This window comes from Melozone crissalis, unplaced genomic scaffold (genome assembly GCF_028551555.1).
Source record: "Melozone crissalis strain CALT ecotype California unplaced genomic scaffold, PUWL_Pcris_2 ptg000006l_1, whole genome shotgun sequence".
In the NCBI taxonomy this organism is placed as follows: domain Eukaryota; kingdom Metazoa; phylum Chordata; class Aves; order Passeriformes; family Passerellidae; genus Melozone; species Melozone crissalis.
In genome coordinates, this window is record NW_026535784.1 from 54646204 (window position 1) to 54673451 (window position 27248).

General features: G+C 45.5%; 1 long non-coding RNA gene across 1 annotated transcript; it reads right to left on the reverse strand.

Moving 5' to 3' along the window:
* Positions 1 to 1371: 1371 nt before the first annotated feature.
* On the reverse strand, positions 1372 to 3636 carry LOC128950945 (uncharacterized). Its single transcript, XR_008484407.1, has 3 exons — positions 3538 to 3636; positions 3203 to 3292; positions 1372 to 1614 (listed from the first exon to the last, which is right to left on the reverse strand). It is a non-coding gene; the product is annotated as an uncharacterized LOC128950945 (long non-coding RNA).
* Positions 3637 to 27248: the final 23612 nt, after the last annotated feature.

Sequence of the window (27248 nt, forward strand, 5' to 3'; positions counted from 1 at the left end):
GCACACCTGGCAGAACACAATCAATGACTGCAGGGACTTTACTACAAGAGGACCTGCAAAACTTTTTGACTTTCAGCAGCTGCCTCTTTCTAGAGAGGATTTTTACAGCCTCCCAGCCACTCAGCCAGGTACATCATGTTTATATTCTTTTGCAAGTTTGCCAGCAGATCATGGCAATGCATCCCTTTGCCCAGAGAAGCCCATAAGACTTGGTGTTTTATGGAAAATGACACTGCAAAGGCCCCATGGGATGGCAGGTTACAGTTTTCAGTATTCCCCACTGCTTGCACCACAGGACAATGCAACACTTGTAATGACTAAAATGTGCAAGAAAAGATGTATCAGCAGCTATAGGAATTTCTGTTGGCCAATACTGATTAAAGACACAGCAAGGATTCAAAAATTCAAGTGCTGTTCAGCTGTAGCCAAGGGCAGCTCTCCCATCCCTCCCTCTCTCTTTGCTCCCAAAAGAAGTGCTCGTGAGGAAGCAGAAGTCTGGCTGCAGGGCCAACCCTGTCTGGTGTCTTCAGAAACTCCATGCAGGGCTGTAAAACAAACACTTACTGTTCTAACTTCAGGTCTTCTTGTCTTGTCTTCATGTGTCAGAGAAATCACTGGAAGAGGATTCTTCTCATCCCCTGCTGATCCCTGAAAAACCACAGAGAGAAAGCTGGTCAGAGAGAGATGCCTAAAGCAATTCCAAAGCCAAGTTTTCCTACATTTCCAGAGAAAATGTTCATTTCTCCCAGGCATAGTCTATGCACCGGGCTCTCCCATTCTTGCCTTCTCTCCCAGCAATCCCTCCAATAAGTGAAATGGAACCTTGGCTTCTCACCTGGTAGCTCACAGTGCTTTGTACCAATAAACTTTTCCCAAGCACGGAGAAATTCAACAGCAGGTTTCCTTGCTTAATGGCTGGGAGCACAGTGAGCACTGGAAGCAGGAAAATTATTGGGAAAAAGCAAGTAATTAGAAGGCAGCTAATACACTATGCACAGTGTGGCCTAACACTCATAATAGTGTGCAGGCTAACGCACAGCCCTTGCTCCCCCTAGACCCTATACCCTGAGCCATCAGTAAACAGCCAAATTTGTATAAAGAGCCAGTAAAATCTAATTTTTTAACCCATAAATGCAACAATTTTGTCCACATGATATAAAACTTTAGGCCCAGGTTGGGGTCACACCCACAGGTTATTTTTAAGTAAACCACAATTTCTTTTTATAAACCTGCTCCTTTTTATAAATACACTCATTTTATCTGCAGTTGCCTACAGTCAGAGATGGCCACTCATCTGACAGGATGTTTCTGAATCACACAGCATGTGAGGGTTGCAGGAATACTCCCACCAGCTCTCCTGCATACCGATGTTGATGCCCTGGGATTCCTCCTTGTGGTCTTCCTCCACTTTCCTGTGCTGGCAAACAAAGGATCCTGGTTTCTGGCAGGGTTATCCACGTCAGGCAGGTCTAGGTTGTCCGTCTCAGTTCTGGGTCTCTTTTGGGTCATTGTCTCATTTGGGTCAAACTTGGTGCACGTTGTGCATCAGTCATAGCCGGCAGTGGTCACAGCAGTGCATTTTTCCTCTCAGTTTGGAATTAATCTTCTGATGCTCTGGACAAGAGAGGCAAATTCATGACTATGATGTACATATAATGTAGGCATTTCTTAAAAGCTTGGCTACATCCTGCCATTCATGCCATTGTCTCAACAAGGCAACACTTTCAAAGGTGAGAGGCTTCAAATAAGAAGGAGTTTGAATTGGCAGAGACTTTCACATTCAATAACAGAGTGGCCTAGCACATCTCTGATCATCTGAAATCAGGATGTCCATGGAATTCTGGCAACAAGAAGCAGCACCAAATAGCTCTCAACTTTGTTTCAAGACTGCTCATTTCCACCATTTTTAGTCAGCTTCACAAAATTTCCAAGAACACACCAAGCAGCGAATCCCAGCTCACTGCAGCATCAGAAGAGCAGGAAATTAAGCTAAACCCAGTGAGAAGGCTCAGGTGTAAGACTACACTTCTTGCCTGACTCTGCTGTGCATGGGACAGCCCTCTCACCTCTTTCAGCACTCACTTTCCCCATGCTTTGGTCCCTGCTCACTGCACACAGGCTCCCCAGCTGCTCTGCCCTGGCTCAGCTGATGCTGCACCAAGGACGATTTGACACAGAGCACAGCACCAGCCCTGACGCGATCCAGAGTCCTCTCTGCTCAAAACTACCTCCTACCCTTCCCACTCCAAAAGCCAGCATGTGACTAAGACAGCTGCTCATTTTCCCTGAGGGAAAGGGAGGAATTTCAGAATTAAAGTTCTTCCATTCCTAATGCAATTGGAACATCCCTTCCCCCAGCCAATCATCAGCCCTAACATCTCTGTGCTTTCAGAGGATGTCAGAAGGGAAAGGCTCCCTACCCTTACCCACCTACACCTTCAGAGCTGCTTTCTGCACTGGCAGCTTCTGTGGAAATTCTTAAAATCAGAGAGTTTTAGGAAAGTTACAAAAAGCAAACCTCAGAGACAACAAAACTACAATTAGAGCTAAGCAATGGCTGTAAGATTTATCAACAGAAAGATTATATGAGAAGTAGAAAAATAAGGAAAAATAAAACAATAGTCTGTATATTAACACTTCTCTCAATAACTCCCTGAGCTACAGAAAAGTTTATCTAGCAAGATATTAAGAAGTCCTAAGCTTAATAATAGAGCTCTGTGCATTGTGTTTTAAAGCTTACAAACAAGTATTACATTCAAAATAAGCAAACATCATTTTAACAAAAAATACTTGTACTTACAGTAGTTAGATAGAACTACTGTCAATATGCTTTTGCTTTGTGTGATTGGTCAAAAAACTTTTAAAGCAAGTTGTAACATTAAGCTCTTTGCTACCAAAAATGCAAACTACTAACATCTTCTCATTGTCATAACCATGTAATAATACTAATGCTAAAAAATAAACAACTCAAGACATGTTCCACAACAATCCCATCCCATTCATAATTTGTACATAAACCCCCAACCAACAATATCTTCCAGCATGGAAAGGCCAATCTGCAGCAGCTGTAGTTGCAGAAGGCACACCATGTCAGAAGCAAACTCTTGAGTGTCTGGACAGGAGATACAGTTCTTCATCCTACCCTTCTGAAGAGAGACTTAGATTTACACATCTTTCTGACATCCCATCACGGCATACTCACTTCAGTTTATTGAAGCCTTTGTTTGCTGAAAGCTGAAATCATTTTGTCTCATTCCTTTTTCTTCCTGGGAGTGTCTCCCTTGTCTTCCCTCTAGCAGGAAGAATATAAACAGAGAGAAAAATTCACTCAGGTCTTAAAAGTTCATGTAAAGTACAGACCAATACAGCTCTGTTTGATAGATTCTGGTTGAAAACATTAAAAATAACACACTGGAACTCCCTTTAGAGGAGAAGCACCATGGCTCTACTGCCAACCTATGAATCAGGAACTCCACATGGGTTTTCGAAACACCACCTTGGTCATTGTCCAAACCCACCTCCCCCGGACCCTCTCACCTTCTTCTTTCCAGGGAACTCCTCAGGACTCATCATGGCTTTCCTCTTCAAGCCTGCCTCCCTTGCAGGCGAGAACAACCTCTTGTCCCCAGGAGACCAGGGCACTTTCTCCTTGTGCAAATCCTTGGGCCTGTGGCCACTGGGGATGAGGGCATCCTGAGTGGGTTCCTGAGCATGTGTCTGGAGCCTGGGCTCCAAAAAGCCTTTGGCATTGGCTTGGCGGGAGACCTTGTTCTTCCTCTTCTCACAGAGCTTCTGAAGTGCTTCTCTTCTCAGAACCTTCAGGTCTTTTTTGATGGCTTTTGGCTTCATTATTTTCTTGACTTTGGGCTGGTCCTTGCAAGACTGGTCTGTGGCCTGCAAAAGACCAGGCTTCCTCTCTGCCTTCCAGACTCTCTCAGATTCATCGTGTGCCCAGGACATACTGGGCCTTTTGATACCCAGAGTATTCCTGAGCAAGGCCTCCTTGGTGCACACAGGAGGCTTCAGAAAGCTGTGTTTGGGCCTAACATCAGATTCACGACGAGCCTTGGCCACTTGGCTCCAACTCTGGTCAGGAGCCTTGGGCACGCGGGCACAGCTCTTGTCAGAGTCCTGGCACTTCCTCTTCTCAAAGTGTTTTTGCACTCCCAGCGTCAGGCCACTTCTGAAAGCAGGTTTTGGTTTCTCTGCTTCTTGGACTTTCAGCTTGCCTTTGGAGGAGTGGTCTCTGACCTCCAAAGGACCAGGCTTACTCTCCAGCTTCAGGACTTTCCTGGGTTTGTCATGCACCAGGGGCTCGCTGGGCCTTTTGACACCCACAATCTTTGATACCCGCAATGGCTCCTTGGTGTGCACAGGAGGCTTCAGAGAGCTGTGTGTGCTCATAACATGAGATTTCTGAGGAGCCTTAGCCACTTGGCCAGAGGTCTTGTGAAAATGCTTGGTCATTTGGCCAGAGATCTTGTGAGTGTCCTTGGCCCCTTGGGCAAAGGTCTTGTGGAAATCCGTGGCCACTTGGCCAAAGCTCTTGTGAGGAGGCTTCCTTGCCTTGGAGTGCTGCTGGCAGGAGCTGCTGCTGATGCCCTGCTTCTGCTTCACACCCTCCTCATGTCCATTCCCACGGGCAATTTCCCTGACACCCTTTCTTGGCACTGCTCCTTGCTTTTTCTGGGTCACCCGGTTGTCAAGGCACCGCTTTTTAGCAGTTGATGGCCCAGGCTGCCAAAAAAAGAGAAAAGAAGTATTCAAGACTGGTGCCTTCTTTAACTCTTTCTGTCCTGGCACAGCTCACCAGAGCCCAGGACTCTTGCCCAGAGGTCATAAAGTCTGACCTTTGGCCTGTGAAATAATGACTCTAACAGGCCACAGGCACTAACTTGCTCCTTGAGCACCATGGATGGATATGTGAGGAATAAAACTCATAAACCAGTCAGTGCAAATACCTAAGCTTTCATTGCAGTGAGAGGGGTCTTACAAATCAGTATTTCCAGAACAAACTAGGCAGAATTTGGTAACAGAGTACAACATCTGCTTCCTTCCTAAGACACCACACTGCAGTGGGAAAGGGGCTGTGGAAGCAGCCTCTCCATGGTCTCTGTACTCACCTGACGTGGTGGCAGGTCCAGCACCCTTGGAAGGCTCTCCTCACTGTCACTGGAGCTGAGGTTTATGTCCCAGATTGAGGGGGTGGGGCAGTCCCTGGTGCTCCCTGGCTCCGAGTTGCTGGGCTGTGCTGGTGCCACCCTCTTGTGCTGGGACTGGAAAACTCTGCAAGGCCACAAGGTGACAAAATTAGGAAGCAGCGGGGGGGAAGGTTACTTACTTATTCCACTGACATGGCAGCATTCAAAACTAAAACTGAGCCCTGAGTTTGGGCACTGAGAGCAGAGGGGAGAAGGCCAGAGGAAGACATTGCCATACTCAAAGTACAAAGCACCAGAATAAAAAAATGCTTGGAAATTATCAAACCTCCAACTCACACCCATCCAGACAAACATACACAATTCCCATAAGTATAGAAATTTTGGCTTCATCCCACTCTGCATCTAGCTATATTATTAGCATATAAAGTAAGGTTCTTAAAAAGTCCATGCTAAATACTATATTTCTTTGTTTCTTTATGTTTCTTTTTAAATAAAATAACTACAACACTTTTTTGAAAACTTCTACTTGGGCAATTGAAGAAAGTTTTACAACAAAATAACTTTAAAATGTCATCAGTAGATCTATACAGTTTAGGTAGCTGTAGCATTACTTGTCCTGCCAGGCATCAAAACCATATGCAGGAATTATCAGATTCAGCTGGTATCCCTTAGCATTTATGTCAGCCTAATGCATTATCAGGTTGACAAGTACGAAGTGTGACAAGATGTTAAGCACCACAGATTATAAAAGATGACAAAATCTTTAGTCTGCTACATGAAGACTTAAGATTTTTTTCTTTACTTTTATTTTGTTTTGGTTTTAATCACAGTCATTGTAGTCATGACATGGTTTAGTGCACTTGGCATTGCTGGATTAACAACAGGACTTGATGATCTTCAAGTCCTTTTCAAGCCTAAACAATTTAGTGAGTCCATCATAAAACAACAATTTTTCTGTTGGTGAAAATTCCCTGCAATGATGTTTTCTGAGAAGAAATTACTAATAACCCAATTTTTTGTGCATTCCAGGTTCTTTTAAGTAACTTCCCAGCAGAGATGAGAGCAGAGTCTGGTTACTTACGATTTTCTTGGCTGAGAACTTGGCAACGTTTCTGAAGCTGTGCTAGCCTGCTCTGGAAAGCAAAAATGAAAAGGTTGCCTTTATATGCCTCCCTTGTAGCATATTTTACCCTGTGGTCTCTCAGCACCAGATTAGAGAGTCACTTTCTTCTAGGGAGGGGTCTGCCACCAAGATTTTCCATCACTCCAGATGGGAGTTTCCTAACTAAATACTGCTTGTCCTCTGCTGAAGTGCTGCCTTGAGGTCTAGGTAATGATTGGTTACAGTTTCTTAAGCCATTCCTAAATTCATCTCTGTTCAGCAAAGCAGAGGAAATCATGCTGCTTAACCAGTGTGAACACTTGATGGCCTCTGCTACATATAACACACAAAATTGCCTGTCAGCACACAAAGAATTGTGTTTTCTTTGCATTTCTACTTACTCTGCTTCTGTGCTGCAGATCCGTCAGGGTGGGATTCCTAGAATAAAAGGACAAAGCAGCTTAGCATGTAGCTAAACATCTGCTGACATCAAAACTGTGTTAATGGCATGTTATAGGCATGTGCATTTTTGAGTAAATATTTTTCAAACACTCCAAGAGCTGCCAAATAGCCGAGCTGGATTTCTGCTAAGCAGAAAGATCTCATAATTTATCAGAAGCCCTGGCATAAATGAACTGGGTCACCTTTGTTGCCAATGGAAGTTGGGAAGTCTCTGCTCTTGTAGGCGTCTGGACACGTGACAGGAGAGATGGCTTTGAGCTGCTCGTTTCCTGGAAAGAGAGGGAGAGAAGCAGCTCTCAAAATGTATTTTGTCCCCACTTATTTCCTTAATGTATGCAAAACATAAGCATACACAGAGATCTTCTATTTAAGACCACTTACCTTCAAAATTTCTCCAGTCAATGGCACATCAGAGGGCTTCTTTTTCTGAAACAAGAACGAGGGAAACAGAAGGAGTTTGTTTGGGTTTTTTAATAATTGGCAGGAACTCAGCAAACCTTTGCTTACCAACAGCTCCATAAATGTATTGCAGATGTAAAAACAATAAAAAGAGAGTAAGAATGAAAAAGCTCATCTGAAGGGGAGTTAATAATGGAAACCAGGCATGCAGAGAGCTGAACCCAGCAATGTCAACTCCCCCTCCTCCTCTCAGATGTCTGTCTTCCCTTTGGAATCTGGTGGTCAGGGAGCACTGTTTCCATTTCTAAACTACTGCTCCTACTTCTCTTTATTACTATTACTATATTTATTTATTTATCACTATTTTATTATTATTATCATCATTATCATATAGTTGTTATCACTATTTTTTAAATAAGGTATGTTTTCATGGTCTGCTCCCTTTATGAAACTGCACTTTCCCTGAGTTGCTGTTGAAGCAGTTGAGCCTTGCTTGCAAAGACACAGACTGCCTCTGCATGTAAAAGTTGTGCATAAAGCCTCAGTAGTTTAAAAAAATCCCAAAACAGTTAGAAATAATAGTTCCCATCTAAGACAGTTTCATCTAATAATAATAATAGTTTCATCTAATAGTTTCATCTAAGACAGTTCACAAGAATTTTTGTCATTTAGACAAATAAAATCAGACTCTTTCTTGTACTGAAGTGAAAAAAAAAAAAACAACAAAAACACCTGGGTATAATGCAACCCCACATAAGATGCAGTTTCTGCTTGGTTTCTAACTCCCATCACTGTTTAGGGTCAGGGAACTCAGGCAGGTCTCCAGGCAGGCTCCTTCTGCCAACACTGAGCTTTTGCTCAGCAGAAAGATCTCTTGTAATTTATCAGAAGCCCTGAAAAAAGTGGGCATAGGAATGTGCTCCTTGTTGATAGAGTGACAAAGCTGTGCTTTGTCTCCTTAAGAAAGAAAAAAGCCTAGAAGTTTCTCTTCTCTATTAGGTAAAAAGACACCTGATAGGACTTGAGAGACTTCACCTCAAACTTAAGGATAGCCAATTGGACAGAAGCCAAAAAGTCCAGCCTAAGCAATTCACTAGAAAAAGAAGACAACAAAGAAACCAACCACTTTTGTGAGGTGTTTTACCTGGGGCAAGAACCTCTTGCACCTGGCTCAGTTTTTCTTTGTAAAGAGTTTTGTTATTTTGCCTTTTATTAAAACTTTTCTGTTTCCAACACTACCACAGAAGCCATCCTGCTGATTTTATGCCATCTGAGGTAGCTGAGCTATCTTGGGTGTGATCTAAATCTCCGAGAGCTTATAAGACCTGGCTCGAGGAGACCATAAATCAAGTGGGCTGGGTTACCTTTGCCTGCAATGGAAATTTGTAAGTCTCTCTTCTCACAGGTGACTGAAGGGTTAGCAGGAGAGGTGACATGGGGGTGCTCATATTCTGGAAAGAGAGGGAGAGAAGCAGCTCTCAGGAGTTTTCCTGATGACACAGAGAGAGTTTCACCTTTCCCAGAGTCAGAGGGATCCACTTCCCCATGGATTTGTACAGGCTTTCTCATGGAGATCTGGTATTGAGGACTACCCACCTTCAATATTCCTTCAATGAACGGCACATCAGTGTCCACAGTGGGCTGAAACAAGAAAGAGGGAAGCACTGTGAATTTGTTTGGGTATTTTACTCATTGATAGCAAACAACATGCACTCAGTAAACATGAGCTCCTGACAGCAGCTCCAAAAATGTCACGCAAGTCCATTCATAATGGAATGCTAGTAAGGAATAACAGTTTCATCTGAAGGGCAGTAAGGAACAGAGACCGAGCAGAGCAAGAGCTGAAACCACCAGTCACCTCCTGCAAGATCAATGTCTGGCTTCCCTGGCAGTCAGGAAACAGTTTCCATTGCTGACTCTTTATTCCTCTTATTAAGAAAGTATTTCTCCACAGTCTCCTCCCTTTATTGAACATCACTTCCTTTAGTTGCTATTGTAGCAGCTAAGCTTTGCCTGCAAAGGCATAGCAACCTCTGCATGTGAAAGAATTGAGCAAAGTTTCATTAGTTAAGAAAAAACAGAAATAAAAGTTTCCAATTCTAGAGAAATTCCCAATTCCGTTCTAGAGAAGGAGTAATATTTGTCCTTCACCCAAATAATATCAGACTAATTTTTCTGAAGTAAGAAAAAAAACAAAACAAAACAAAACAACCTTGTTTTAACTGCAACTCTTGCAAGGTGCAGTTGGTACTTGGCTTCCAGCTCAGAACACTGTTCCTACTCAGGTAACTCGGGCTGGCTCCAGGCTGGGTCCTCCTGCCAAGACTGAGCCTTTGCTTGGGAAAGCACTTAACCATCATCACTTGGGCTCCTGGAAAGACATCCTACTGCTTATTACAAACAGCACTTGAACACAGAAAAAGGTTCAGGCTTTCAGGCACAGGAGCTTTTCTGAAGGACTAAAGCAGAGATCACAAACTTCAAACTAAGCCCAGGTAATGGACCAGCTCTGCAAGGTTGCTTTGATTCTGGTGAGCGTTTCTGGCACAAGAAAAGCACCCACGCATGGACCTCATGCAGGACAGAGCAGACTCTTCATCTGTTTTCAGTGAACTTCAAGGAAGACCTCTTCCTTCTACCTGAGAATAGCAGTGATCTTGAGTTGTCCTCAAATTCTTCTTCTTGGCTCCAGACTTGGTAAACTGCAGAGGAACACAGCTTGACTTGCCCTTTTTTCTTCTTTTTTTTTTTTTTTTCATTTGGTTGGGATTTTTTTTGACTCTTCTTTTTAAATGCACTCCAAGGAAGATGCCACATTCCTGTTCTTTTCTGCACCCTGACACTTCCTAACTCTTGGCCCTGCCATGAAGCCTCTCACACACCCCAGTCTGTCAGGGCAGGCAATACAAGGCTGTCTGCTGGGCTGAGGGGCTCCTAAAGACATGAACAAGGAGGCTGGCTTTACAAACAGCTTTGTTCAGGTGCTCAGAGAAGAGGTAAAACCTGGCACAGGAGGACAAGAGATACATCTAAGCTTCATTGATGCACTACTTTTAAGGCATCTCACAGCTCATTTGGAAAGATGCTTTAAAGAGACCAGGGTGACAGAGGAGAGCAAAGGTTCTGCTTTGGGGAAGAGGGGAAAGAGCTGTTCAGTGTCTCTGTGAAGGCAAAATGAGTCCCTGCACAGTTATCCCCTGTGGATTAATTCACTCTGCACTGGATTGTGCTTGCCTGTTCCAGCTGGAAGCCTCAAGTATTTAGTGCTGCCAGGAAAAGAAGCCATCAATAAGGAATTCCCAGCTCCAGGTGACATGTGCCTTAGACATTGAATGAGCCAAACTCCTGGCCTGGAAGAAGTGGCTGTCCTAGGGGATGTCCAGGGAGGTCCCAGGAAGAATCCTGTTTGGCGTGTGGCTGTTTAGCATAACTGAGGCCAAACACTTTAATTCAGATGGGAATTCAAAGCAGGAGGAGGGAAGAACATCAGAGTTTCTTCTGCTCTAGACCTCCTCACTGTCAGGGTCCCTGCAGGGCAGGGGTCTCCCCATAGCTCTTGTTTCACCCAAAACAGGAGGGAGGGGTGAGATTTCAGCCAAAGGCCCCCCTTGGTCAGCCTTCCCAAGATCCTTTCTCAGGCTGAATTTTTCTCCTCCATGCAGCACGGCTCGCTTGATATTTCCTCAGAGCCAAGGAGCCCAGCCCTGTGGCCCAACCACCTCTCCCATGCTGAACATCCAGCACACAGGCTAGAGATCTAGGGCTGCAGGACTGTGTTAGCAAAGGCAGGTTCACCTTTCAGAGCAAGAAGAAGGAAGACTATATGACATCAACAGAACTGAAATGAGGAGAAAATGAAAAAAGGGATTTTTCGCTCACAGAGCCAATGTCCAAAACACCCATGGAAAGAAACCAGTCACTCAGGAGCCAGTCCAGAGATCCCTACTGCAGAGGAGGATCATTCAGCACATTCACTCAAAGTTTCATCCCTCAGCTTCAAAATGGACTAATCCTGGAGTGAAAACTCCAGAAGGGCTGGACAATGATGCCAAAGGACAAGTGGCAACACTGCCAGGTTTGGAACCAGAAGTCCAGGAAGGGTTTATTAATGACAAAACCCAGAAAGGAAGCAGAGGGCAAGAAATGCCTGATGCTGCTGCAGAGGTCTCAAGGGGACACCTGAACAGTGACAGTAATTAAGGTCTCCTGTCCTCACTGCCCTCAGACAGCAGAGTGTGAGGCAAGGGGCTGTGGGAGCAGCCTCTGCATTTGATTTGCACTCACCTTAGGTGCTGGTGCTCTTGGACGTGCAGACACTGAGGAGCTGGGGCAGTCCCTGGTGCTCCCTGGCTCCGAGTTGCTGGGCTGTGCTGGTGCCACCCTCTTGTGCTGGGACTGGAAAACTCTGCAAGGCCACAAGGTGACAAAATTAGGAAGCAGCAGGGGGGAAGGTTACTTACTTATTCCACTGACATGGCAGCATTCAAAACTAAAACTGAGCCCTGAGTTTGGGCACTGAGAGCAGAGGGGAGAAGGCCAGAGGAATACATTGCTGTGCTCCAAAAATAAAACACCATATGAAAAAACACTCTGGGAATAATCAAACATTTAATTCATACACAGCCAGACAAGAATGGAGACAGGATCTCACTGCTACATTGTAAAGCTGCATTCAGCTGACTAAAGTTGAAAAAAATACCAAAACGGCCCAGTGTGTTTCTGAAAGCCCCAACCCCCAAAAGAAACACTTCCAGTAAAGGGTAACAAGTTTCAGGATGGATTCTTGGTCAATACAAAAACATAGAATCTACAGACCCACTGGGGGAGAGGAAGAGAAAAAAATGAACACCTGGGGAAATACAAGTCTGGTTCTTAGGCAAACTCCAGCATGCCTAGATTATTCATTTCTAATGGGAGCTTTCCTGTAACCCCCCCCAAAATAAAACCAATTTTCAACAGCAGCCCTCAGCAGCATCAAACCAAAGCCTGCAGCTTCAAGGGAAACCAGGAACCCCTTCCCCTCTCTCCCTCAAAGGAAAAGCAGTTTTGTCTGGCCTAGAGGGTAGTTTGGGAACACAACTGTACCTTCGTGGACCAAGTGAAGAAGTTGTCTTTTCCACGACCTGTTTTGTTCACAAAAACAGAGAGGAGAGGGGAGGCAAGGTTAGCTCAGGGAACTCAGCACAATGCAACCAGTGGGGATGATTTAAAGGCATGTCTGTGTGCCTGGTGCAGGCAACACCTAAAACTGACTTGGTCGGCAGCACTCTCACACTCCCACTCCTGTCTAACACTCTCAGATAATGCTTTTGCTGACAATCAAGATAAAATGGGGTTTGTGCTTCCACACAGATGACATGCTTCAAGTGTTCATGAAAAACATCACATTGTAGATCAGAACTGAAGCAAAAGTATGAGTCCCTGAAGCATTTTCCATTCATCTACCTCCTCTGGCTCAAACATGCTACAGCTCTACAGATACAGAGCCTGCTGAAAACAACGGAAAAGAGGGAAGAGAGGTTTGCTGCCACATTGCCCACTCAGAAACGCTCCAAGGCACAATGGCATCTGGTTCTCAGTAACGCATGGGGCTGGCTTCCCTTTGCTTCCCAAATGGAAATTTAGAAGCCCAGACATGAGGCAGCAGGTCCAGAGCCTTTGGATGAGGGGAGCTCAGGAAAGGCAACCCCCAGCTTGAGGGAGGAGCAGCTCTGGCTGCCTGGCATGAGTGTTCAGTCTGGTTCTTGAACTGCTCTAGACAGTGTTATGCTCACAGACTGAGAGGAAGGCTGATCTTACAACTCCAGCTTTTATCCCTACTTCTCAGCCCACCCCAGAATATACTTTTAGGGCAAGCAATGTCTGCTGAGTGAACAGGAGCTGAGCCATGTATTTTCCCCCAGCCATTTCTTTAATGTATGCAAAGCATAAGCAAATACAGGGATCTATTATGGAAGAGCACCAACCTTCACAGTTTTTTCAGTGGATGACACATCAATGGGTTTCTTTTTCTGAAACAAGAATGAGGGAGGCAGAACAAGTTTGTTTTGGTTTTTTACTAATTGACATACCCACAGCAGCATTTGGTTACCAACAACTCTAGAAATGTCATGCAATTCCATTAATAATAAAATGCTACAAAGAATCAAAAGGCCCATCTGAAGGGGAATTGATAATGGAGGCCAAGTGGAAAACCAGTGGAAATTCCCAAAGTCATCTCTTCTGCCTCTGAGAAAAAGAGGAAATCCCTTTGGAACCTGGCAGTCTGGAAATATTGCTTCCATTCTTAAACCACTACTACTGCTATTTATCATTACTGTTATTATTATTATATAAGTATGTCTGTGCAGTCTTCTCCCTTTATGGAATTACACTATTATACTATGAAGAAGCTAAACTTTGTCTTCTAAGGCAGAGGCTGCCTCTGCATTTAAAAAGTTGTGCAAAAATCTTCCTTAGTTAAAAGAAAAACAGTCAGAAATAATAGTTCCCAATTCTTCTAAGGCAGTTCTAGAGAGAGAGGAATATTTCTCATTCATCCAAATAAAATAAGACTCCTTATTCTTCTGAAGACAACAGCAGTCTGGACAAGACACTGACTTCTGACACTTCTGGAAAGATGCACCACAGTTTGTGCAAATTTTGGCTGACTTTAGGCATCCTCTTTTTGCCCCTGCAGGATTTGCAAATCCCATACTACCATTTCTCACTCTCCCACTGGTTGACAAAGTGATGGATTTAGCAGCCAAATTTGGACCAGTGGAGGTTCTCCAGGGGTGCCCAGAGACACACTATGGAGAGAAGTTGGCTTTGGGCTACCCCAAAGAGCTGAGTCCACTCTCAGCTGGTGGCAGAAGCTGGCAAGGACTCCACCCCTCTCTCAGAAACACTTTTTCTGGGCACCCACTCCTTCCCCTCCCTCACCACACTCTTCAAGGAAGATGCAGCATCCCTGCTCCTTTCTGCACACTGATACTCCCTCAGCTGCTCCCTCCCAAGCAGCAAGGACGAACACTGCCCATTGCTGGTAGCCCGAGGCTGATTGCAGTACTCTGCACTTTCAAGAGCTTGAGATCCAGAATGGTGCTTTGTCTTTCTGGCATGAAGAATGGCTCCTGCAGAAGGCAAGGCCCTGCAGTGCTCTACTTCTCTCAGCTTCCTCTTATTTTCCACAAGATGTCACCTTCAGTCCTTTGCAGCTGATAGACACCCTTTTCCAGGAAAAGCTGACTGCAGCCTCCAGCTCTTCCTTCTCCTTCCAAAGGCCAAACACAATTTGAAAACCATCTCCATGGCCCTCCTGAACCAGCTGCCATGGCTCAGCACTGTGGGCTCCTACATTCTATAGGGCACAGCAACATCCCAGTGGTGATGGAGGAGCCTGGCAAAACCCCAAAACGCACCTGGGAACCAAGTGCCTTTGACCTGAGGAGGCAGGGCCTGTGTGCTGGTCCCTTGGCCTTGAGGGATTGCCAATAACAGAGGACCCCAACAATTGAACTCACCTTGACAAGCTCAGGAAGAATTTTGGATTGTGGAGCTTTGGCTTCTGACCTCCGATTTGAGAGACCTTCATTGCTGTCATTGTAGTAGTCCTGGTCAGGGTAAAGTCTGATGCCCAGTGATTCTGGTGAGGGTTCTCTCCATATGTCCGCATATGGATTTGTCTTACTGGAGGCTGGCCTGCGACTGGGGGCCCGGGACCTGGGTTTGGGCTTTCTTGGAATCCATATGGGAGTCAGAGGGGACTCATGGCCCAGGGACACCTTGGGGTCCCATTCGCCCAGCAATTTCTTAATGCGCCTTGACAGCTCATCTTCTTTATTGGTCTGCAACACAAGAATAGAGGGGGAAATGTCAGAAACATCCCAAGCAAGAGATCCAGCTCAGCAAGAGACATTGCTCAGCATCTTCGTGGCATCACCATGCATCCCCACAAGGATGTTCAGTGCAGCGGATGGGAAGATGCTGTGTTTGCAGGGATGAGACTCAAGTATGCTACAGCCCATGCAGAAGATACAGCTCTCCTCTCCCACCCCAAGCCTCCTTCCTTCTCTCCTTCCAGCCTGCACTCCACTCCCATTACCTTGTAGGGCCTGGGAAAGAGGGGAGTCTTCTCCTCTGGAGCTACCTTCCTCTTCCGCCTCTCTTGCTCCAGAATATGGAGCAATTCTCTGTTGTTGTTCCAGCTTTCAGACAGAGACAAAGAAAATATACTTAACACTCAAACCCCTGTTTATACTCCATGCAGAAACGGGGGCTTTCCCACAAGGGCACATGTCCAGCAGCAAAGCAATGTTGAAATTCTCAGGATGCTGACAGTGGACAGATCAGTTCTGTCCAGTGTGTGCTGTGCCCCAGAGCAATGAGACACACAGGGAACAGCACACATCCTTCTCAGGGATTGCTGCTCCTGATCCCAGCCATCAAGAAGGGTGGGAAGGGAAAGACTCTGTCCCCATTTCCTTGTGAAATCACAGGGGTGATCAGCACATGAGCTGGCAAATCCTCTTGCAATGATTAATGGGAGAAACTGGCACTCTTGTTCTCCTTCAGACCTCTCAGCCCAGTCTCTCTCCTTGTGAGTCAAACAGAATCTTCTATTCTGAAGGTGTTTCAACTTTCAAGGCTTGAACTTTGTCCACTTTATAAACGATCCTGGAAATTCACTCTCTACTTTAAATGGATATTTGGAAAGCTGCTTCCCTCGAAAATCATGTAGCTGCATTTAAAGCCATCCTATCAGCGTGATCAGAAAGGAGTTCTCAGATATTCAGCAAACACCAGGTCAAATCCCGCTGTTCCTCCTCAGCCACCTATGCATGTACTCAATCACACCTGCCCCACAACAAAACACCAATAAAGTGTCCCATCATGGGAAACCAGATCCTTTAAACTATCCCTGGCCTTTGAAAGGCTACTGCAAAATGAGGGAAACTCTGGCTCTGATATTTATGGACATCGGGGAAGGGAAAGAATGCAGGCACAGTGGATGCAGGTATCTATTTCTACTCTACTGTACAGTCTTCTCTATACATACAATTCATAAACTCTTCTTTGCAAATCCAACTTCCCAAGTGTCCCATGTTGCAAGGGGAGAGCCTTGTCTGCTCCAGCAGTGACACTTACTCCAACACCACACCAATAATCAGCTCCTGAAAGTTTAATCATTCCTAGAGCCAAGGCACAGCTGCCTCATCTCATACTGAGGGGCTGTTACTCAAACTAAACAGGTTTTTGCACTGGATGGCATTCCTAATTCAGAGTACATAAGTCTGCACACTACTGAAATGCCCAGACTTTTTAGATAAGCCTATAGATCTCCCAGTCTCCCCAGCCCTGGACATATCTTTGCTGCCCATGTCTGACCTGGCCATTGAAGGTGTTTGTCAAGATGCTCTTCGAAGCCCTTGCAAAGCTGAGCTCTGCTGCCGTTCACAATCCTGCACAGTTCCCTTGAGGCCAGGGAACTTTGGGAACTGCACCTCCAGGCTTAGCACCAACACGCCCAGCACCTGGGAGCCTTGGTGCAGGGGGACTGCACAGTCCCACGCCCTCCATCTCCAGGGGGAAAACAGCTCAGCAGTGGAAAGTTAAAGATAATCCTGTACTTGCTGCTGCTGCTCTACACTTGATGTGTCAACCCCAACAACTCAACTGTTCAAAGAGGCAGATGAAACTCAATGCCTGCCCTGAAATATCACCTCAGTTCTCATCATCTTCAAATATGTTCCACAAGGAGTAAAAAAACCCCACCCCAAAAAAACACAACTCGAGCTTTGCTACGGACTGAAACAGGAAAATACTCCCAGGCCAAAAGCATCCCAAACTGCAGAAGGGAGAGCCCTGGCTCCAGTAATAAGAGATTAGTTTCAGAAAGTTCAGCAGAGGATCTGCCCTGACCCATGATAACACCCAGGCCTGGAGCTGTAACAGAAGCTCTTAAAATAGCAATGTGCTCTGAAGCCACTCTCACTAATAGGACAATCCTTACTTTACTTGTCCCACTCCAGAATTCTGATTCTTGCATTGAAAGAGGAATTCTTTTTCTAAACCATCACAACATTCATCACAGCACCCAGAAAACCAAGATTACTTCAAATTAATTCCTACCTATAGTCGCTGTTCTGGTTGTCCGTCGGTTCCATTATGAAGCCTCAGTTCGAGTCACCTTCTCTGGAAGAGAACAAACAGAAAATCACCAGGAGTGATTATCTGCACAAATTTGTGCCTAAAGGGGAGGTCAAGATCTCCAGGGACTTGCTACACTTAGAACCTGGGTGCCCGACTGGGAGTCATTCCAGTGCTCCTAAACATAAACCATCCAAACACACGTAGCTGAGAATGGGAGAACCAAGAGATCCATTTTCCCCTTCCCCCAGCAGTGTTGCTGCATTTCAAGTCAGCACTTAACCCCAGATTTGGCCAAGAGCACAACAAACCAGGCCACTGCTATAGGCTCCAGGAAATTTAGTTCAATTTTCAGAACAAAAGTGCCCTAAGAACCCTGCAACCCTGCCTGTAGACAACGAAATGGGCCCCACATGAATGGCAGCATTTGTGGAAAGAGGAAGGAAAGAAATGGAGGGTAAAAAAACCCCATAAAACGACAGTTCTATATGAAAAAGTAACAATATTCCCTCAGCAGATGCAAGAGAAAATCTTGAAGTGCAAGATCTCAAAAATTCAGAAAAAGGACTGAAAACATTTACATTTAAATTTCTGACATTCTCTTGCAGTATCTCACACTCTAGAGGGAGCAGATTTCTCACTGGGGAGGAGGCTACAGGAGCATCCTGCGAAGTCTTCTGCACCACCCCACTGAGGACAACCGGTGTGAAACAAGAGCACAGACACTTGGGAAAGAGGTGAAGCAGCTGAGCTCTAGGCCATGGCTTTAACACCAGGGAAGGGACCAGCAGGAACCATTCTGCAAGCCACAGAGAGACACAGGCCATTACAGATGCGAATCCTGTCAAACCCCCACCTCCCCATGCAGCTGGGAAGCCTAAGAATAGACACTCACACTAAGCTCAGAGGACACATCTGGAAGCAACACTGCATCTTTGCTGCCTCCTCACCATCATGAAAACCAAAATGTTGGCTGGGAAACAAACTGCCTTAAAAGAACAAGGTGCCCACTTGAATTTAAAGATAAACGAAGGTGGCAGAAGTAGCAAGAGCATACAGGGAGAAGTCATTCCAGCTTTCTTCTAACTTCTGTTGAGTGGACCTGGCATTGACATAACTTGTGTAGAGAGACATGCACACCTACTTGTGAATAAACAGCATGGCTGGGAGGCCTGCTCTGTCACTAGCTTATCCTTAAGATGGCCACAAAGCACACAAGTGGCCAGCAGGAAATCTAGATTCCACTGAACAGCCAAATGCCCTTGACAAGGCCAGGTTTTGAGCCACACTGGAGCTCCATGGATTCGAGGCTGCGCAGGCAGAACTAACCTGACACCATTCGCACAAGGCACAAATGCTCTTGCAACCAAGCTGTGCTTCTGAACATAAGCTTTCCTCGCTGTGGAGAGGAGAGCAGGCACCCCAGTGACCCTGATGGGAATTCTTACAAGCTTTAGACAGCACTTTTTTTTGGCCAGGCTCACTTCTGCATCCCATAGCAGGACATATTTGATTGCTCTTCTTTCTGCCTTCTCCATCCAGCCACAGGCAAAGAGGTGTTCTAATGAAACAAGGAAGCTCGGAAGCTGCTTGGAAACTTAAACCTTATGTACCCACCTCAAGAACTTTTCCTTCAAATGTTGCTATCACTAAACTTCACATGATATTTTTATGGACAAAGCTTGGTGTTTCGCATATATTGAGGTATTTGAAGGGAAAACTTGACATAGAGCCAGAGAACACATCAGATTCATAGAACCACAGCCCCATAAAACCATAGAAGCATAGAATGTTTTAGGTTGGAAGGGGCCTAAGATTTCACCTTGTTCCACTCCTCTGCCATGGGCAGGGACACCTTTCACTAGAACAGGTTTCTCAAGGACTTGTCCAACCTATCCTTGAATGATTCAAATATTCTGGTGGCCATTGTTCTTATATACATATGATATACAAATACAGATACAGACAAGGCCATTGTAATTATAATGGCCTTGAGCCTTAAAACTAGAAGAAATATAAATAAATAGCTTTGGCTTCATGTTGGGATGTGGGTGTTTCCACATGCACTTTGCAACCTCCCCCTGGAGTCCCTGGCTGTGACAGTTCAACTGTAAGAGCAGCCTCGAGCAGCTGCTCCCACTTGCAACGGGGCAATCCCAGGCCCCAGCTGGAGCACCTGCTGCAGGCACTGCCCAGGAAAAGCCCAGAGCTCCCCCTGCCACACATCTGATGGGTTTGCCCTTAAGCCCCTCCTTCTCAGTGCTGGCACCTTTTGGCAGCACACGGGGTGGAACCCAGGGGCCTTTGAGCTTCCCAGTCACCCTCCTTTCCCAGGGATTGCCTAGCTCTTCTGCTTTTCAGAGACACTTAAAATTCAAGCTGAATCAGCAGCAAGCCCTCCTGCAACCTTGCTCTGTCCACTTGAAAGTGATTTGTCCCACTGCAAGCTGCGGAATAATAATGCTAAATGGTTGCATAAAGAAGGCTTTAAAGGCAATTTCCCTGGTCAGTGGCTCTTTCCCAGTAAACTGCTGTCAGCTTGCAGAGGCAGGAGCAGAGCCTGGGTTTGAAGCTGCTCCTGTTGGTGCTCAGTGCTGGAATGCAGCAGAGACAGCCATGGCTGGCCTGGTTGCCCCGTGGCAGCAAAGCACAGCAATTACCTGACACAAGTCACCAGGCTTGTGGGCGATGAGTGGCTCCTGAGTGGCAGTAAATAAATGCGCTGCGAACAGGCTCTGAGGCCAAGCAACACTCCCTGTGTGGAGCTGTGCTCGCTCTGAGCTGTGCACTCTGCGGGGCACTGCTCAGAGTGCCCCAACAAAGACAGTTCCACCGTTGGCACAGTGTGGGTAGCAACAGAATGTCCCAGGCACGGCTGGGCGGTGCCCCGGTTCCATAGAAGGGTCAGAGGGCATGGAACCCTGCTGGAGCTGCCCACACCCCCTGCTGCACTGCACTGTGGGACCCCAGCCTGCCAGGCAGCAGCACACGGGCTCTCCCCAGGGTGGACTCACTCTTGGCACTGTGGTCTCTTCTCTGGCTGCAATCTGGGGTCATTTCTTTTTTTTACCTTGACTTTTTTATCCCAGAGGCATTACCACTGTTATTGATGCCCTTCATTACTGCCAGGGGTGGGTACACCTTGGTGTTATTTTTAAATGAACTACTTTATTTCTGCTCAAGAAAAGGAAAGTGACAAATGCTAAAAACCAATCACATAAAGCCAAGTTCTAAAATTATGGAAAGCAATATATGAATAAATTAGGTTTATTCCATCGTAACCTGTTTCTTCATTTAATTTGATTAATTTGTTTGATGCTCTGATATCAAAAATGTCTTCTTTCTGGTGCTGCTCCCAACATTTGAACACTACTGTGAGAATTTTTGGCACACTTTAGGATCTATCCTCATATATCCCCTCCAGCTCAGAATATTCTATGATTTAGGACCAATGTCCCTGTACTCAGCACTGCTGAGGGTGCATCTGCAATCCTGGGCTCAGGTTTGGGACCACACTATGAGGCTGGGGCATGTCCAGAGATGGCATGGAGCTGGTGAAGGGCTGCTGAGAGAGCTGGGCATGTTCAGCCCCGAGCAAAGGAGGCTTGGGAGGCACCTGCGGGAGGCTGCAGCTGCTGCAAGAGGCTGCTGCTGCTCTCCCTGGCAGCCTGCGGGCAGCTGCGGCCCCCAGGCTCAGAAGGGCTGAGCAGCTTTGCCAAGAGCTTCCTGCCACATCCCCTGTGGAATCCTTAAAATCAGAGGGTTTTGGGAAAGCTGCAAAAGGCAGGCCTCAGAGACAGCAGAACTGCAATTGGAGCTAAGCAGAAGCTGTAAGATTTGTCAGCAGAAAAATTATATAAGAAGTAGAAAAGTAAGGACAAATAGAACAATGGTCTGTGTATTAATGCTTGTCTAGAACAACTCCCTAAGCTACAGAAAAGTATCTCTAGCCAGATGTTAGGAAGTTCTAAGCTTAATAATAGAGCTCTATGCATTGTATTTTAAGGCTTCTAAGCAGGTCTTGTATTCGAAATAAGCAAGCATTGTTTTAACCAAAGGTACGTGTGCCTATAGTGGTTGGATAGAACTATTGTCAATATGTTTTTGCTTTGTGTGATTGGTCAAAAAATTTTTGTGTTGTAACACTGAGTTCTTGTCTGCTGTCGGGGACATGAGCTGCTGGCATCTCATGGCATATCCCATTGGCATAACCATGTAATGAGACCGATGCTGAAAAATAAACAGCTCGGGGCACGTTCCACAGCAGTCCCATCCCTTTCATGATTTGTACACAGACCCCCAGCCAGCAACATCCCCCAGCACGTGTGCAGGGGCTGCTGCCATCCCTTTGGGCAGAGCAGGGTTCAGGGTGCCCTGGAAGAAGCTGGTGGTGCACAGGGCCAGGCAGGCAAGCCGGGTGCCAGTGGTGCCACTCAGGGTGAGGGAACCGTGCACGGCCAAAGGGGGAAAGCTGCCATGGCATCTGGCTTTGGGCAAGGCCTGTGGCCACCATGGAGCCAGGAGAGCTGCTGGGAAAGGGGCCAGAGCCCTGCCAGCCTGGGGCTGAGGGCACCTGGGTGACACCAGATCCCACCTGGCACATGGAATGTCACTGCAGCCCGTGTGCCTTTGCAGCCATCGGGAAGTGTATGGGACACAGAACATGCCCATTGTCTGCATTTTCAGTAAATTCAGGGCATTTCCCGGTTTCCTGGGGATGTTCCCTATGGCACAGCGAGGTTACAGGGCTATGGGCAGAGAAGAAACCTGAAAGGCTTTCATGGAGAAATGTCCTGCTCTTTCTAGCACCACTTGAGGCTATTGCCTTGTGTCCTAGCCCTTTTACTTGGTAAGGGCTAAGTAAAGAGAGAAAATGTGGCTAAATTAATCTTTCTATGACTTGTTGTTTGGAACTACTTGAGCACACTAACTCAGTGTTGTATTAATGCTGTCTTTGACAGCAATCCTGGATTGAAATTTCACAGAAATTTTTAGGTGAATGATAGAAGTAAGATGATTATGTAATAAATTAAAATCAGCTATGCCTGAGAGGGCCCCAGTTATTTCTGAAGGAGATTGACATGTTTGTGTATATCCACGTGATGCGCAGACTGTGACACGAGTCCATTGGTTAGAGATGAACAGCTCTTCATGTTTTGAGGGTGCTGGAAGGTGTTTAGATTTGTAAGAATTTTATTATTTTTTACACTATAAGGACTGTCAGAAATCTGCTGGGATAATAGTCTGACAACATTCTGATTTCTCTTGATGGTGTTTTAAAGATCTGCAAAGGTTATGGCAAAATGCTTCTGTCTGTTTCTAACCTCGCCATGTTTTTCTATTTTGAGTGAGTTGTGGTTGATCGCAGTTTGAATGCTCAGTATATGAAGGAATGAAGCCCTTTTTCTCTCACAAGTTTCACTGAAGAGATTCCTGTTGAAGCTGATCCAGCAGAGTTCTGTAGAGCTTTTAAAAATGACTACACAGGACATAAAATTGTATATAAATTTAGAAGGAATATTTCTATTTTTACACAGTCATTTATGTTTTCAAAGTAATTCCTAAAAAAAAAGGTAAGTAATGATTTGTGAAGATTTAAAAATTATTTCCTGGAATTTAGATGGAGTCATGGGGTGAGATGCTTGTCCATGCACTCCAAATGCATTTATTAACCCCAGAAAAGAAAGCCATTGTAGAATGGAGTTCAAACAACCCACACAGGAGGGCAGTGTTGGCTGCCAGAATCGCTGTCAGTTCTTGCTAACCCCGAGGGTTTCTGCAGCTCGGGCTTTGGAAAGCCTGGGGGGGACAGATGCAAGAAGACGCCCCGCATGCTTAGACCTCAGAGATAAGAATTGCTTTTTCCCCTTCAGGAGGAACTTCCCTGCTAGTCTTGTCTTTGTTCAGGACCCAGGACATCCCTCTGGCTGTCCTGAGCAGCCCAGACCCCTGCCAGGGGTCTCAGAGACCCTGGCACAGAGCCCAAAATGCCTGTGGTGTTGATTACGACCCGTGGAGCAAATTACCAACCTTGTATGAAGATCAGCAAGCCACAACAGCTTAAGTAGAATATCAGTGAAGTTATCACAGGGTGGAAAAGTATATTTTAGGGTTTTTGGTACAGGGGTTCAGGAGGCAAGATGGAGGGAACTGGGTGTGTCCAGCCTTTCTCCTTCTTGGCCTCCATCTTCTGCTGTGATGTTGGCACTTAGAGATTGGTTTAGAGTAGAAGCTCCCTGTCTAACATAGGTGATGGGTATTGGGAAGTGATTGTAAACATTGTACCTGTAGTTTGTAGTATAAAGACATAACACTGCCCTGTGAGCAGGCAGAGTGCCTCGGACTGTCTTGCTGAGCTGACCTCGGCAGGGCAGGAGATTTTTAATAGATAAGATAAAATAAACAACCTTGAGACCAAGAAATGAAGAGCCCTGACTCCTTGTTTAAGCGCCGGGCTGGGAAAAGAGACTTTTGAACTTTTCTCGGGGTCGCTCTGACAAACTGATGATCCCGACAGCCCTCAAATGCAGCGGCACAGCCCAACTGCAGCCCTGCAAGCGCTGCCAGAGCTGCAGGCTCCTGCAATTGAACCCCAAAACTGACGCTGCAGGCGGGGCACACCTCACTTCAACAAGGGCAAATAAATGTGTTCTCCCCTTCAATTTCATCCCCTAGAAAAGCAGAAAAGAAGGGGTGTTCCTCAAATGAAAGCCTTCAAATGATGGGGAAAGGGGGATTTTGACCTCAATTCAAACCCTTTAAAAGGAGGGACACCAGGGCTGCCCCCTCAGTTCAAACCTTAGGATGATGAAAATGGGGTAGCTACCTTCAAATCAAACCCATAATATGACAATACTTTTCCCATTCCCCTTAAAATAGAATGCAGGGATTCCCTGTCACCCCGTTGTGAAAAATGCATGTATTATATGATTGGCTTTTCGCAAATATTAAAATGAATGTTATATGTGTTGTGTTAGAAAGAAATGCTGTATTAATTCTCTTAAGTACTGTGTTAAATATAGTTTTAGGTCATAAAAATTGTTAAAATAAGAACTATGTTAGTGGGGTTTTTTTTTAAAGAAAGGAATGAGGCACTCCACCAGATAGCAGCCACAGGACACCTAAATCTTTCAGGGAAAATAACTGATTGCCTTCTTATCAGAAGAAACGAACTTCTTCCCACCTTGAAGGTGCTGTGTTAGGATTAGAAGGAAGAAGTTGACAATGAACAGACAGAATCCTGTGTTTGAATGGAATTTGTGCATCATGTGTGAGGTGTATGAATATGCAACGGGCTGTTGTTCTTGGGGGTTAATCCTCTGTTCAGGGGTGTCCTTTTTCGGGCTTGTGATGCCAGAAAAAGGCACCTGGACATCCATAACTCTTTGTTTTTATTGTCTCATATTGTCTTAATTCAATTTGTCCAAATTGTTATTACTCTAATTGTGTTACTATTCTTTTTAACCATTTTAGTACTATTAAACTTTTAAAAATTTTAAAAACAAGTGATGGGCGTTTTTCACACCTGTGATACCCCTAACAGCCTGGAAAAGGCAGTTTTCCTTCAATCAACACCTTTAAAACCACAAGTGAAGGGGTTCAAACACAGACAATAGCAGAAGAGTAGCTGCTTCCCTCTCCTTAATTCCTTTTGTCCTCATAAGCTCCATTTTTTCTCCCTGGGGGCACCGGGGAGGGATTGGCAAGATGAAATTGAAAAGGGAAAGGACAAAAGTCCACACTACAAATCCACACGGGCTCCCCTGTTCGGCTGCTGCTTCCTGGCACAAAGATTCGTCCCTCGGCACCTCCTTTAAGCAATGCTCCACCTATCCAAGCGCGAATCCAGGTGTTCCCCCAGACCCTGGAGAAGCTCTCACAGTCCTTCCATGAGACAGCCTCGGGAGGCCCGCATAAACCCCTCTACTCAGCAGCTCCATGCAAAAGTGAGCTGAGGCAAACCCTCCCCCTAAAACAGCCTCCCCCCAGCAGGAGACAGCCCCTCATCATCCTCACAGCTCACACGTGGGGCTGCTCCGAGCCCCCCATCACCCTCACAGCTCACACCTGGGGCTGATGCCACTCTCCAGCAGCGCCTCTCCCTGTCCAGCACACAGCCCGCTTCTCACAAAAACAGAGCAAACAGAAATCTGCTGGGGTGTTGGCTTTTCTTAGTCTGTCTGGTTCCACAATTCAAACATGTTCGTGCACTGATGGCATTGGAGGAAAGCTTTCCAGTGGAGAAAACTGTCATTTCTAGTACACTTTGATACATCTTCAGAAAAAGCAGAATCAGCACCAACTCCTAAGGCCCCTGCTGAGAAATCCAACCCTCCTTGGGACACCCAATGCAGCAGACCTCAAAAAACGAGGGGAAAAGTGAAGCTTGGAGTGGAAAAAAAGAACATAAACACACCAGCCTTTAAAAAAGCCTTCACACAGCAATAGTGGGAACCAGTCACATTTCTTCTTTCCTTACTTTCTGTAATGACATAAATATGAAGTAAAAAAAAACAGAGCTAGGATTTTACAGGTCTTCATTTTGGCACTCTGGATGACAAGCACCTCTTCTGGGACTGTGACACGATTTGGGGACTGGCAGAGAACGGAGGCAAAAGGTACCAGAGAGCCCTTTCTATTGCCTTCAGCCCCTGCAGCTGTTCTTATGGTTTCAGGGCACAGCTTGGTTCATTCCTAGATAAAAACGTTATGGCAATATTTTCAAAACTACTACCCATCGCTAGTCACAGTTTCCTACATTCCTGTAAACAAATGAGTGGACAGAGAGGGTTTCTCCCCAAATGAATTTAGAGACAAATTCCTTGCCTGCCACCCACATGCTCCTGCACGGCAGTGGGGCTCCCTCTCCTGGGGACCTTGGGGTGCCCCCAATGGCATCAGAGCCCCGAGTCTTCACTCCCTTTTCCTCACCCCCAAAGAAGGCACAGAGCGAGTCCAACTGCCCTGGACAGGAGCACAGCGCTTCCTTCAAGCCCTTTTATTTTTTAACTGGGTCTAAAGCTACATGTTCACATGTCTATTTAGAAACTACACTGGAACTTTCTTCTGAAAACAAAGACATTACCTAAATCCTCTCCCTATGTCCTAGACAGATAGTTATTCAGTTATTATTATCCAGTTGACTGGGCAGCAGTTCCTTAAATAGAATGATAAACAATATGCAAACGTTTTAGCTACAAGCAAATAGGCAAATCTGAACAAGGTACTGGTGGTCAATCACTGAAGTTATTTTGAAGCAATTTTTTAAACAATAAAATACTGATACCACAAAAATAAAGCAAAAAGCTAACTACTGGCTAAGAAAGAAGGAAAAATTAACTTTTGACAACAACACAGGCTTTTTCCCAATGTCATATCTTATAACTACCTGTCTTGGGAATTATCATCATGTATCCCAAAAGGAATAAATACCTCAGAGTGTCCTAAAGCAATAAGTAGCACACATGAGCTCCTTACACTCCTAGGAGGTCAGCACAGCATGCACTGAGTCTGCAACAAATTATGCTCAGTGAGGGTCTGCAAAAAAGTTTCAACTGATGAAAACTTACCCTGTTTGTTTCAACATGAAGCAATCTATAGGACTCCCTGCACTCTCACTGATTAAATCAAACTGATGCCAATATGCTACACAGATCATACTGTCACTGCCCCAGTATGTCCATCCACCAGCGTCAGAACCACCGCAGGGTCACAAAGGCATATTTCCTATAATGTAAACAATAGAATCACACTCTTTTTCAAGGTTCTACAGTGGGTGCTTCTTGCCTTTTTTTCTGGCCTTTCTTGCCTTTTTTTCTTCCCTTTCTTGCATTTTCTGGCTTTTCTTCCCTTTTTTCTTGCCTTTCTTCTTGCCTTTTTTCCTGCTTTTCTTCTTCCCTTTTTTTGCCTTTTTTCTTGCCTTTCTTTCCGGCCTTTCTTGCAGTTTTTCTTGCCTTTTTTCTTGCCTGCTGTATGTCTGGTACAGTAGAAAA